Genomic DNA, 11,776 nt, shown 5'->3' with positions numbered 1-11,776 from the left:
CTTGCTAAATCTGACTGGAGCCTGTCCTTCCTGTGATCCTGGTTGTGTCAGAACTCAGAGTCAAGCTGCCTCTGTGATCCTGGGATCCTGGGCTTGTTAGATCACCTGGAAGTATGGCTTTCTCTTTGTGTTGTGGAACTGGCTGCAGAGCTTGTGTCCAAGGTCTGCTCATAACACTAACCCAGACAGACCAGAAGGAACAGGAGTCACTAGGCTGTCGGAGTTCCTAAGTGCCTGGTCCCGCTGGTTCCAGTTACTCCCAGTGTTGGGACAGATGTTGGTTCCTGCTTACCTCTGATCCTGGGTGTGTCAGAGCACCTGGGAGTGGAGCTTCCTCTGGGTATTGTGGGACTGGCTGCAGAGCTTGCTCCCAAGGTCTGCTCTGGACCCCAGCCCAGACAAACCAGAAGGCATGGCTGGCAGAGTTCCTGTGTGCCTAGTCCCGCTGGTCCCAGTTACTTCCAGTGTTGGAACAGATGTTGGTTCCTGCTTACCTCTGATCTTGGGTGTGTCAGAGCACCTGGGAGTGGAGCTTCCTCTGGGTGTCGTGGGACTGGCTGCAGAGCTTGTGCCCAAGGTCTGCTCAGAACACTCTGATCCTGGGTGTGTCAGAGCGCCTGGGATTGGAACTTCCTCTGGGTGTTGTGGAACTGGCTGCAGAGCTTGTGCCCTAGGTCTCTGGTCCCGGGTGTGTCAGAGCACCTGGGATTGGAGTTTCCTCTGGGTATTGTGTTGGGAGGAAAGGATTTATTCAGCTTACAATTCAACATTTTGTTTATCACCAAAGTCAGGACTGGAACTCAAGCAGGTCAGGAAGAATAAGCTGATGCAGAGGCCATGGAGGGATATTACTGCCTTGATTCGCTATCACTTTCTTTATGCATGCAAACTCTTTTTATGCCAAGTGTTTCAGTTTGAGTTATAGGCATGAAAACAGATATTGCATACAGTTCTTAAATCAGCTTGAAGTCACAATAAAATGAAGAGGTTCTGAGATTACTGATATTAATGAATTGAAGTAGAAAGATTTTGTTGCTTTGTAAGGACTTTTTTTTCCTTATGAAAGAACTAGATTGTCTCTGAATGTCCAAGTATGGAAAATGGGAGAAGAAAATCTATCTAATAACCCCCTCTGTTTGGTGAATAGAGACATCCTATATTAGGGACACATGATTCTCTGGACGCTCAGAGTAAGGTTTGTGGGTGAATAAAATAAATTTTGTCTTATCAAAAGATCAGAAGTTTGGCTGTATGCTGAGTTTCTTAGACTTCAGATTTGAATTTTGAAGTATCTGTATAATATTATCTTCAAAGAGAAGAAAAATTAGATATAAGGAAAATAAGCATCGATATTGTGCTGATGCATAGTTTGTCAAAATTAAGTTAAAGGGACTGACTATCAAATGGTATTGGTAGAAAAAATTATATGGAATGAAAATGACAGAAAAAAGATAGGGGACAGGGTGAGAAAAGACATAAAAGCAAAGGTAGAGAAGAAGAATGAAACTGAAATGAAAGTTCACATTGAGTTTTGAGAAAAACAGACTTTTAAATGAAGTGCATACCTAGATGATCTGGAAAAGAATTAGATAGGTGGGTAGGGAAGTAGATGCTACATGAAGAACCATCTGGTATACCGAGACTTAAAGTCGGTTTCCATTTTATCAGAGACAAAAGAGAAATAAGCTACACAGGGAAGCAACAGTTTCTGACTATTTTGCATGTGATACTGATGTAAAATTCCTTCTTACAGATTTTTGTAGAAAGAAAGGTTGACTCTTCTCTAATGGGATATTGTTATTGAAATGAATAAAATATATATCTATATTACAGTTACCATACTTTAACATAACTATCATTCCATTAGCACTAAAGTGTATTTTTTAAAGTGTGACATTAGCCAAGAGACAATGTGTGTGTGTGTGTGTGTGTGTGTGTGTGTGTGTGTGTGTGAAGGCAAACTGTAAATTCAAGGTCAGCTTGATCTATAAAGTGAATGTTAGAATAGCCAGGGCTACACAGAGAAACCCTGTCTGGAAAAAAACAACCAACCAACCAACCAACAAACACATAAACAAACAAAATGTGATATAGAACCAAGATAATAAAATATATGCCTTTGGGTGTTATTTTAGAAATACAGTAAGAGATTTACTTCGGCTCAGAAAAAGAGATGTTACCAGTAAGTACTCCAGACACAGGTGGGCTCCAGACACATGAGAACGCTGAGTTTAATAAATACTAGCTATGTCCTTATAACTTGTTCCTTAAAGGATGAGAAGAATAGATGGCATGACAAATCCCATCAAAATGAGAAGAGAAAATTAAGTATGTAGCTCCTGGCCATTTTATAGGAGTGGAAGGAGAAGATATATGGTATAACCCAAGGATAGTGGTTTCACTCAGAGTAGGTACTTGGTACATGGTAGGCTTAAATAACATCATATGGCTTTGTGTAATTCCATTGTTGTTACAATTTTATGTTATTCTCTTTATTCAAATTCCATAAGGAAGTAGTTTTTAAGACAGGAATACAGAGTAAGGACAGGTGATGTGTTCGTGGGAGATTGAGAGCATCTGTCTAACTTCAAACCCATTGCTTCTGCCAACTCACTGGAGGTACAGTGTGTATTGAAGTATTAACCATATTTATATTATTTGACTACAATTCCCATGTGATCAGCAGGAGACTTCAGAGAGAATATTTTCTGTCACTTATTATGCATTATTATTATTATTATTATTATTATTATTATTATTATTATTATTATTATTACCTGGTGCCAGTAGGGGCCAGCAAAGGGCGGACAATCTCCTGGAACTAGAGTTATAGAAGTTTATGAGCTAACATGTAGGTTCTGGGAAACAGACTCTGGTTCTGTGGAAAAGCAAAATTTCCCTTACCATGTGAGAATTCTCTCCAGCCCCTACATAAAGGAAATTTGTTGGCTTTTATAGGAAAAGCTAAAGTAAAAGCAACATGATATCATAAACCTTAACCAGCTATATATATTAACTAGTTCCAATTTTCACTCATGAAATTCCAATGTCTATATGACTGTATTGCCCAATGGACTTAGATACTGTATCATGGTTCTCACATAAAAAAAAGGTGTCTTCTAAAGATTGATATTTTCACAGCACTTCATTATTTTCTGTCAGAAAGCAGGAAGCTTTTCCTTTTAAATCAACTCAAATTTAATCACACATTTTAGCCTAGTTTAGAAAATAAGCATCTAAACAAAGCAAACTGTTTTGACAATACACTTAATTTCTACCTTGCACCATTTGAGCACGTTTAGAAATTATATTGAAATGCTTTCACAAAACTGTTAAGGAGAAGAGAAAGAAGATGGAGGGGGAAGAGGAGGAGGGGGAGGAGGAAGAGGAGGAGGAAGAAAAGAAGAAGAAGAAGAAGAAGAAGAAGAAGAAGAAGAAGAAGAAGAAGAAGAAGAAGAAGAAAAAGAAGGAAGATGACAGATATTAAATATTAACTAGATGCTTTCTTTTAACTTCAATTACTTGTCTTTTTCTGAGGATCTATTCTACAGAAAATGCCTTTTGGTAAGATTGAAATGGGAAGACCCCAGCATAAAAACTATGATAAATTATATAATAGGGATTTTTTAATTTATTTTTTATTAGCCATTTCCTTTATTTACATTTCAAATGATAGCCCCTTTCCATGTTTCCTATGGAAAAAAAAACCCTATTCATTCCCACCTCTCCCTGCTCACCACCCCATCCTCTCCTGCTTACTGGTCCTAGTATTCCCTGACACTGGCATAGAACTTTCACAAGACCAAGAGACTCTTCTCCCATTGACTAGGCAATCCTCTGCTACATATGTAGCTTTGGCCATGAGTCCCACCATATTCTTTGGTTGGTGGTTTAGTCCCTGGGAGCTCTGAGGGTACTAGTTAGATCAAATTGTTGTCCCTCCTAAGGGGCTGGAAACCCCTCCAGCTCTTTGGGTCCTTTCCCTAGCTCCTTCATTGGTGATCCTGTGCTCAGTGCAATAGATGGCTGTGAGCCCTCTACTTCTGTATTTGTCTGGCACTGTCAAATACAAAAGCTCCTGTCAGCCACCACTTGCTGGCATCCACAATAGTGTCTAGGTTTGGTGACTGAATGTGGGAAGGATTCCCTGGAGGAGCAGTCTCTGGATTGTCCTTCCCTCAGGCTCTGCTCCACACTTTGTCTCTGCAACTCTTTCCATGGGTATTTTGTTCCCCATTCTAAGAAGGATCAAAATATCCACACTTTGGATTTCCTTCTTCTTGAGTTTCTTGTGGTTTGTGGATTGTACCTTGAGCATTCTAAGCTTCTGGGCTAATATCCACTTATCAGTGAGTGAATACCATGTGTGTTCTTTTGTGATTGGTTTTCCTCACTCAGGATGATATTCTCTAGATCCATCCATTTGCCAAAGAATTTCATGAATTCATTGTTTTTAATAGCTGAGTAGTACTCCATTGTGTAAATGTAGCACCTTTTCTGTATCCATTTTCTGTATTCCTCTGTTGAAGGACATCTGGGTTCTTTCCAGCTTCTGGATAGTATAAATAAGGCTGCTATGAGCATAGTGGAGCATGTGTCCTTATTACATGTTAGAGCATCTTCTGGGCATATGCCCAGGAGTAGTATAGCTGGGTCCTCTGGTAGTACTATGTCCAATTTTCTGAGGAACCACCAAACTGATTTCCAGAGTGGTTGTACCATCTTGTAATCTCACCAACAATGAAGGAGTGTTTCTGTTTCTCCACAACATTGCCAGCATCTTCTGTCATCTGAGTTTTTGATCTTAGCCATTCTGACTAGTATTAGGTAGATGAAAGAAAAGGACACCCCAAGATGTCCATCAAAGAGAGTGACATTTGAAGGAGGTAATGAATTCTAATCAACTAATTTACTGTGAAAGGAAAGAATTTGATGTGGGAGGAGGGAAGTGAAAAACCAAATAAAAAAACACATTTTTCTGAAAACCTAGAAATTCTGGGAGAACAGCATATATACATGTTAAAAGATAAAGTTGAAATGTAGTTTGCCCTCAAAGTTTGGAGATCCTTAAGGTCCAGGATTGGATTTATATATGAAGCAGACAACCACAGAATTTTAAGCAGGGTCGAGTTGTGATTAGATTGGTTTGAAAACATGAATCTGTCATGATGTGGAGAGAATGGACCAAAATCAAAGGATGAGGAAGAATAAACAATAGTGTCACTTCTTGAGAACCATGTAGCTTGTTTATTGGGTGAAAAATTGATTTATGTCCCTGAGCCCTGTCTTGGAGCTCTCAACACTACTTGTATTAGTTAAAACATGAACACTGCTTTGAAAGGAAAGGCTTTTTAGCTAGCTTGTTATCAGCTTTCCTGAGATAAAATATCATTCATAAAAATAAATCTTTGGAAAACTTGAAAATATAGGAGCACTGATGAACTCAGTAGATAAATCAATAAGCAACACACAGACAACTAAAATGGTTAATATCTAAGAGAAGCCTCATGGGTCTACTGGCCCATGCTTAAAGTATAGCATTGATCTTCACCAAGATACTTTAGCCAAAGGCACACTACAAACACATTCATGTTTTAGGAAATTAATGATCACTGATAATTAAGAACACCTAAAATCAGACTGCATATTTATAAATTTGAGGTTCCAGTCTCTAAAACAGTACAACTCTTTATTGTCCTATAGTAATGAATACAATACATGAGCATTTGTATGCTTGACCAGTGGTAACAATTATTGCTGTTACCACCTTCTTCAATCCTTTGATGTGTGTGAAATGTCTTTCCGTATCCTTTTTGATAACTTTTGGTTGAAAGTTGCTTTTATTTGATATTAGAATGGCTACTCCAGCTTGTTTCTTGGGACCATTTGCTTGAAAAATTGTTTTCTAGCTCTTTACTCTGAGGTTGTGTTTGTCTTTGACACTGAGATGTGTTTCCTGTTTGCAGCAAAATGTTGGGTCCTGCTTATGTATCCAGTCTAAGTCCTTTTATTGAGGGAATTGAGTCCATTGATATTAAGAGATATAAAAAAATAGTGATTGTTGCTTCCTGTTACTTTTGATGTTATTTTTATGTTTGTGTGACTATTGTGTTTTGGGTTTGTTGAAAGATTACTTTCTTGCTTTGTCTAGGACGTAGTTTTCCTTGTTGAGTTGGTGAGATTGAAAAATCTAGTAAGCTTTGTAGGGCTGGATTTGTGGAAAGATATTGTGTAAATTAGGTTTTTGTCATGGAATATCTTGGTTTCTCTATCTATAGGAATTGAGAGTTTTGCTGAGTATAGTAGCTTGGGCTGGCATTTTTTCATTCAACATCAGAGCTTACTTATATGACTGATTTCCCTAAAAATCTTGCTTCAGATCTCCTGTGTCTCTGCCTCTTGATTCTGGAATAACAGGTTTGTGAAAAATTAACTGGCATTCATGTGCATTTGGAGAACTCTGCTTTGGTCTTCTTGTTTACAAGGCAAATACTTCAACCACACCCTAGGCCTTTTGCATTATTTCTATGAAAGTCCTCAATAATTTCATAATATTGTTCAAAATGTTTTGTAAGTTCTCCTAACTATGTGTGCCCTCTTCTGGGTAATGGATATTGCAATGTCTTTGTTTTCTTCTGGAATAGACCTTAAATGTCACATGGGGAGGGGAGGCCATATGTTCTACTCTGCTCATGTTTATGCTGTGTTCATTCTTTAGGTTTACTACTGTGTCAGACCTTAATTAAATATTAATTAAATCACCTTTAAAGTATTCAGAAAATAAATAAAGTAATATGTTTAAAGTCATAAGTGTCTTTTGGCCTTATTATTTATCAGTTGTGTGACTTGGACTAAGCAATTTTCACTGAATTCTCATTAACTTTATGTAGAGCAGGCACATGATACATGCACTTAGTTAAAAAATACTGGCAGAGAATCAAACAAAAGGCGAGAGGGCATCTGTGTATCTGCGTGAGGGGCAAGAGGTACAGTTTAGGACCTGCAACAGAGTTATCCTGCCTGGTCACAGTCCTGGCTCCCAGGAGAAGAATCTGAGATGTATTGTGGGGTATACGTTGTTTTTTTAAGGATCATTGGAAGGAGGTGAAAGAAAGCAGTAAACGAGGTGAGAAATTGAAATAAATGCTCCTTAAGGCCTCAAAGCACCCCAAACTGTTCTTCTGTGGTGTGTGGAAAAGGGTTTCTTTTTGTATTACAATTCATTTAGACAGCAAGGAACCGGGAAGCTCAGAGCTGGTCCCTACAATTGCAGCACTGGAGTAGAAGCTAAACAGATTTACAGTTGTTGGGTAGAAAAATCCTCCCTTGAACTGTGGTTTATCGAGCTCATCTCTATACCCACAAGATCTCTCAGGTGTGTTCATGTGGTCCTTTCTCCCGTCCATCATTCATTTGTATGAAATGTCCACACGGGCTTCCACATACCCTATATTTCATAACTGTTCAAAATGAGCAATCAAAAGTACTGGCATTAAATCTTTCCTGATCAATGACACAAGGGCCCAGGGGACACAGAAGGAAATGATAAATGCTGAGAAGAGGGAATTGAAGAGAAAAGTGTCAATTAATCTCAAACTGGAGACTGTGCAGCCTAGCGGCAAGGGGATCGGTCTGTTCACTGGGGAGCCTGATATGATTGCACCAGTCCACGCATTTTTGAACATTAAGTGTCTGCTTCCGAAATTTGAATAAGGCACAGAGGTGTGCACCTAGAATGAAGAGGCTATCTGAAAGCTGTACTGACTTAAAATAATTTTCCTATACATTTATGCACCAAATGTCAAGTTAGTTAGGAAGTTCTAATAAACTACAATATCATAGGTGAAGCACATACAGTTTACAGTTAATACAATTCACATTGCAAAGCAAAACTATTTCTTGGCAAGCACTCAAGGTTCTTGCCCACAGTATGAAAGCTGAGACCATTCTCAGTGTATTTACAGGTAGAATCAAACTCAGCCTTGTTTTTGTTTTTGTTTTTGTTTTAATTTTTCCCCAGTTTTTATTTGGTATTTTCTTTATTTACATTTCAAATGTTATCTCCTTCACCGTTCCCCCCAAAATCTCCCTATCCCATCCTCCCTTCCCCTGCTTCTATAAGGATGGTGCCTTCTACCCACCCACTCCCACCTCACCTGCCTGGCATCCCCTACACTGGGGCATCTAGCCTTCACAGGACCAAGGGCTTCTCCTCCCAGTGATGACCAACAAGTTCATCCTCTGCTACATATGTGACTGGAGCCATGAATCCCTCCATGCGTACTCTTTTGTTGGTTCTTTAGTCCCTGGGAGCCCTAGGGGGTCTGGTTGGTTGTTATTGTTGTTCTTCCTATGGGGTTGCAAACCCCTTCATCTCCTTCACTCCTTTCTCTAACTCCTCCACTAGAGACCCCATGCTCAGACCAATGGTTGGCTGAGAGCTTCTGCCTCTGTATTTGTCAGGCTCTGTCAGAGCCTCTCACAATACAGCTATATCAGGTTCCTGTCAGCATGCTCTTTTGGTCTTATTTTTTTTTTTTTTTTTTTTTTTTTTTTTTTTAGTTTCAATTATTATCTGTTTGTTGCTATTGTGAGGACCAAAACTACCATCATTATGTTACTATTATATCTCCCAGGTGGTTTAAATTAACCACAGGTCTCTCTTCATTCCTTCATTATACTCAAGAAAGCCCTATTCAGTGTTGACTTTTATAAGCAGAAATGCAAATATAATTCCTGACATAAAAAAAAAATAGGTAAGGTCTGACAATTCATATTATCTATAATATACCAACGAAAAGTTTTCTGGTACTTTTAAAACAAAAATAGTTTTGTGTAGTTTTAAATATATTACATTCTTAGATTTTGCTACCGAGTATGCAATATAGATTTGTCTCTTCAGGTTAAACTACAGAATCATATTTTTCACCTACATATACATACACACACACACACACACACACATACACACACACACACACACACACACACATACACACACACACATACACACACACACACACACACACACACATATGTGTATATAGACAGATCTCCAGGATATTAATGAAGGAAACAATGTATATTTTTCTCTCTCTTCTGCATTCCACAATCTATGCTTTGAACTTGATAAGTAAAGAGTTGTCATCTGCATTGGATTATGAGCACAAACCATTCACTTAGAGTCAATGACAACTAAATTATGACTCTCATGAGTTGTTACAATTACAAGGCTTCTACACAAACCTTGGCTTTCATATACAGGAAAGAGTCAAGAAAATAAATACAATTTTATCTAACCATGCAAACATTTCTCACACCTCTATAGGTCCTATATTTCTGATATAAAAGTCAGGATATTAACATTCATATTTGTCAGATATCCCTATTCTTCAAAACATGCATTTTCTTTATATAGAAAGTAGACAAGAACCCAGCCTAACACAAGATCAAAACCTAGATTCTAACCTCTCCAGTCTGTATTTTTAGGGAAACTGCTACTTATTATTAATCTTCTGACCTATAAAATGAAGATTAAAAATCTCCAGTGTTACTGTGAAGATGAAATACAACTATGTGTACAAAACAGTTTTCAGACTAAATTAATAGGTGATTTGAAAATGATGCTATTGATGAGGTTGATAGGGACCTCAGAAAACATGTATAACAATCTTTTAATGAACTTTTTGTCCATTCCATATATGGACAATATATGTAAGAAATAAGACTGAAAATTTCTCTGAAGAATACAAAAGAGAGATTTAGAAAACTCCACATATTTTAAGAATAAGAGTTGGAAAGTTTTATTGAGTTTTAATGCAAAACTATAAGCTTCCTAACTGTACTAAAGAGTATGTAAATTTTTCTTTCAGAGTATGATGTTCCCATACAATCCCCTCTGAGAACATATATGTTATGAAGCCATCTAGTACATATGTTGGTGATGGCCTCAAATGTCCTTAACAAACATGCAAGGCCTTCTTATTGTACCTTGAGGAATTGAGCATATGGTCATCAACATCTTTCAATTGTCCAGAGTATAATTTGACATGAATCTCTGTTAAATTGCAACTGATTAAACATTATGCTGCACAATGTTGCATCTCAAGGAATCAGAATTTTATTTTATTTTATATTTGTTTCTATCTATCATCTCCATATTACAATCTTCCTTTGAAACTCTGTCAACACCCCTCCCCCACCAAAACCAAAACCAAACAAACAAACAAAAAAACAGTCTTGTCTGTTATTTGTGCTGGTATAGCATTTTTTTTGGGGGGGGGCAGAGTTGAGACAGGTTTCTCTGTATAGCCCTGGCTGTCCTGGAACTCACTCTGTAGACAAGGGTGGGCTTGAACTCAGAAATCTGCCTGCCTCTGCTTCCTAAGTGCTGGGATTAAAGGTGTGTGTCACCTGGCAGCATAGTTTGAATTCAAGATAAACAGATTTTATGAGGCCTCCCAAACACATGTGGATGATAAACACATTGTAAAAATCATTTTGCAATTCGTTTAGAAAACAAATACTAAAGGAGATACTCTTTCAAAGAATATTCTTCTTAGTGTATAGACGTCTGAGGATGTCAGTGATTACTACTAACATGAACAAGAAAAAAATAACCATTTCTACCTCTGCAAACATTTTATATTGCAGGTGAAGAACACTAATACTTTTATATGACACAAGATAGCAGGTTTTAAGTGTTTTTCTTTCTTCCAGTAAAATAGAATTTCTTTTATTGCTTAAAGTATTTGTGTACTCAGTTCAATGGATGGCTGTGAGCCTCTACATCTGTATTAGTCAGGTACTGTCAGAGCCTCTCAGGAGATAGTTATTTTTAGGCTGGCTTGTCCTTCCTTCAGTCTCTGCTCCATAGTTAATCTCTGCAACTCCTTCCATGGGTATTTGGTTCCCCCTTTTAAGAAGGAATGAAATGTCCACCTTTTGGTCTTCCTTCTTCTTGAGTTTCTTGTAGTTTGTGGGTTGTTCTTCCTGTATTCCAAACTTCTGGGTTAATAACCATTTATCAGAGAGTGCATACCATGTGTGCTCTTTTGTGACTGGGTTACCTAACTCAGGATGATATTCTCCAGATCCATCCATTTCCCTAAGAATTTCATAAATTTATTGTTTTTAATAGCTGAGTAGTACTCCATTGTGTAGATGTACCACAATTTCTGTATCCACTCCTCTGTTGAGGGACATCTGGGTTGTTTTCAGTTTCTGGCTATTATAATTAAGGCTGATATGAACATGGTGGAGCATGTGTACTTATTACATGTTGGAGCATCTTTTGGGTATATGCCCACAAGTGGTATAGCTGGGTCCTCTGGTAGAACTATGTCCAACTATGGTGGGTCTGATTGTTCTGTCAGTATGTATATAGTAGAGGATTGCAAATTTGATCATCAATAGGAGGAGAGGACCTCGGCCCTGTGAAGGTTCTTTGCCCCAGTGTAGGGGAATGCCAGGGCCAATAAGTGGGAGAGGGTGGGGTGGCAGGCATGGGAAGGGTGGAGGCAACAGGGGTTTGTTCTTGTTGTTTTTGTTGGTTTGTTTCTTTGTTTTTTGGAGTGGAAACTGGGAAAGGAGAAATTTACATGTAAATAAAGAAAATATCTAAAGTATTTGTGAAAGATATCAAACTCTGCCCTACTGTGCCACTATTGTGAAGGAAACCGTCCTGCAGTTTCACTTCGTTCCGTGGATGATTTACGAACGGGAACTTGAGGTCCTGCAAATAAGTGGGTGATAGGGGAGACAAAGAGACATGACA

The sequence above is a fragment of the Mastomys coucha genome, unplaced genomic scaffold (genome assembly GCF_008632895.1).
Source record: "Mastomys coucha isolate ucsf_1 unplaced genomic scaffold, UCSF_Mcou_1 pScaffold22, whole genome shotgun sequence".
In the NCBI taxonomy this organism is placed as follows: Eukaryota; Metazoa; Chordata; class Mammalia; order Rodentia; family Muridae; genus Mastomys; species Mastomys coucha.
The sequence above is the reverse complement of the archived record's forward strand: the minus strand, read 5'-3'. Positions refer to the sequence as shown.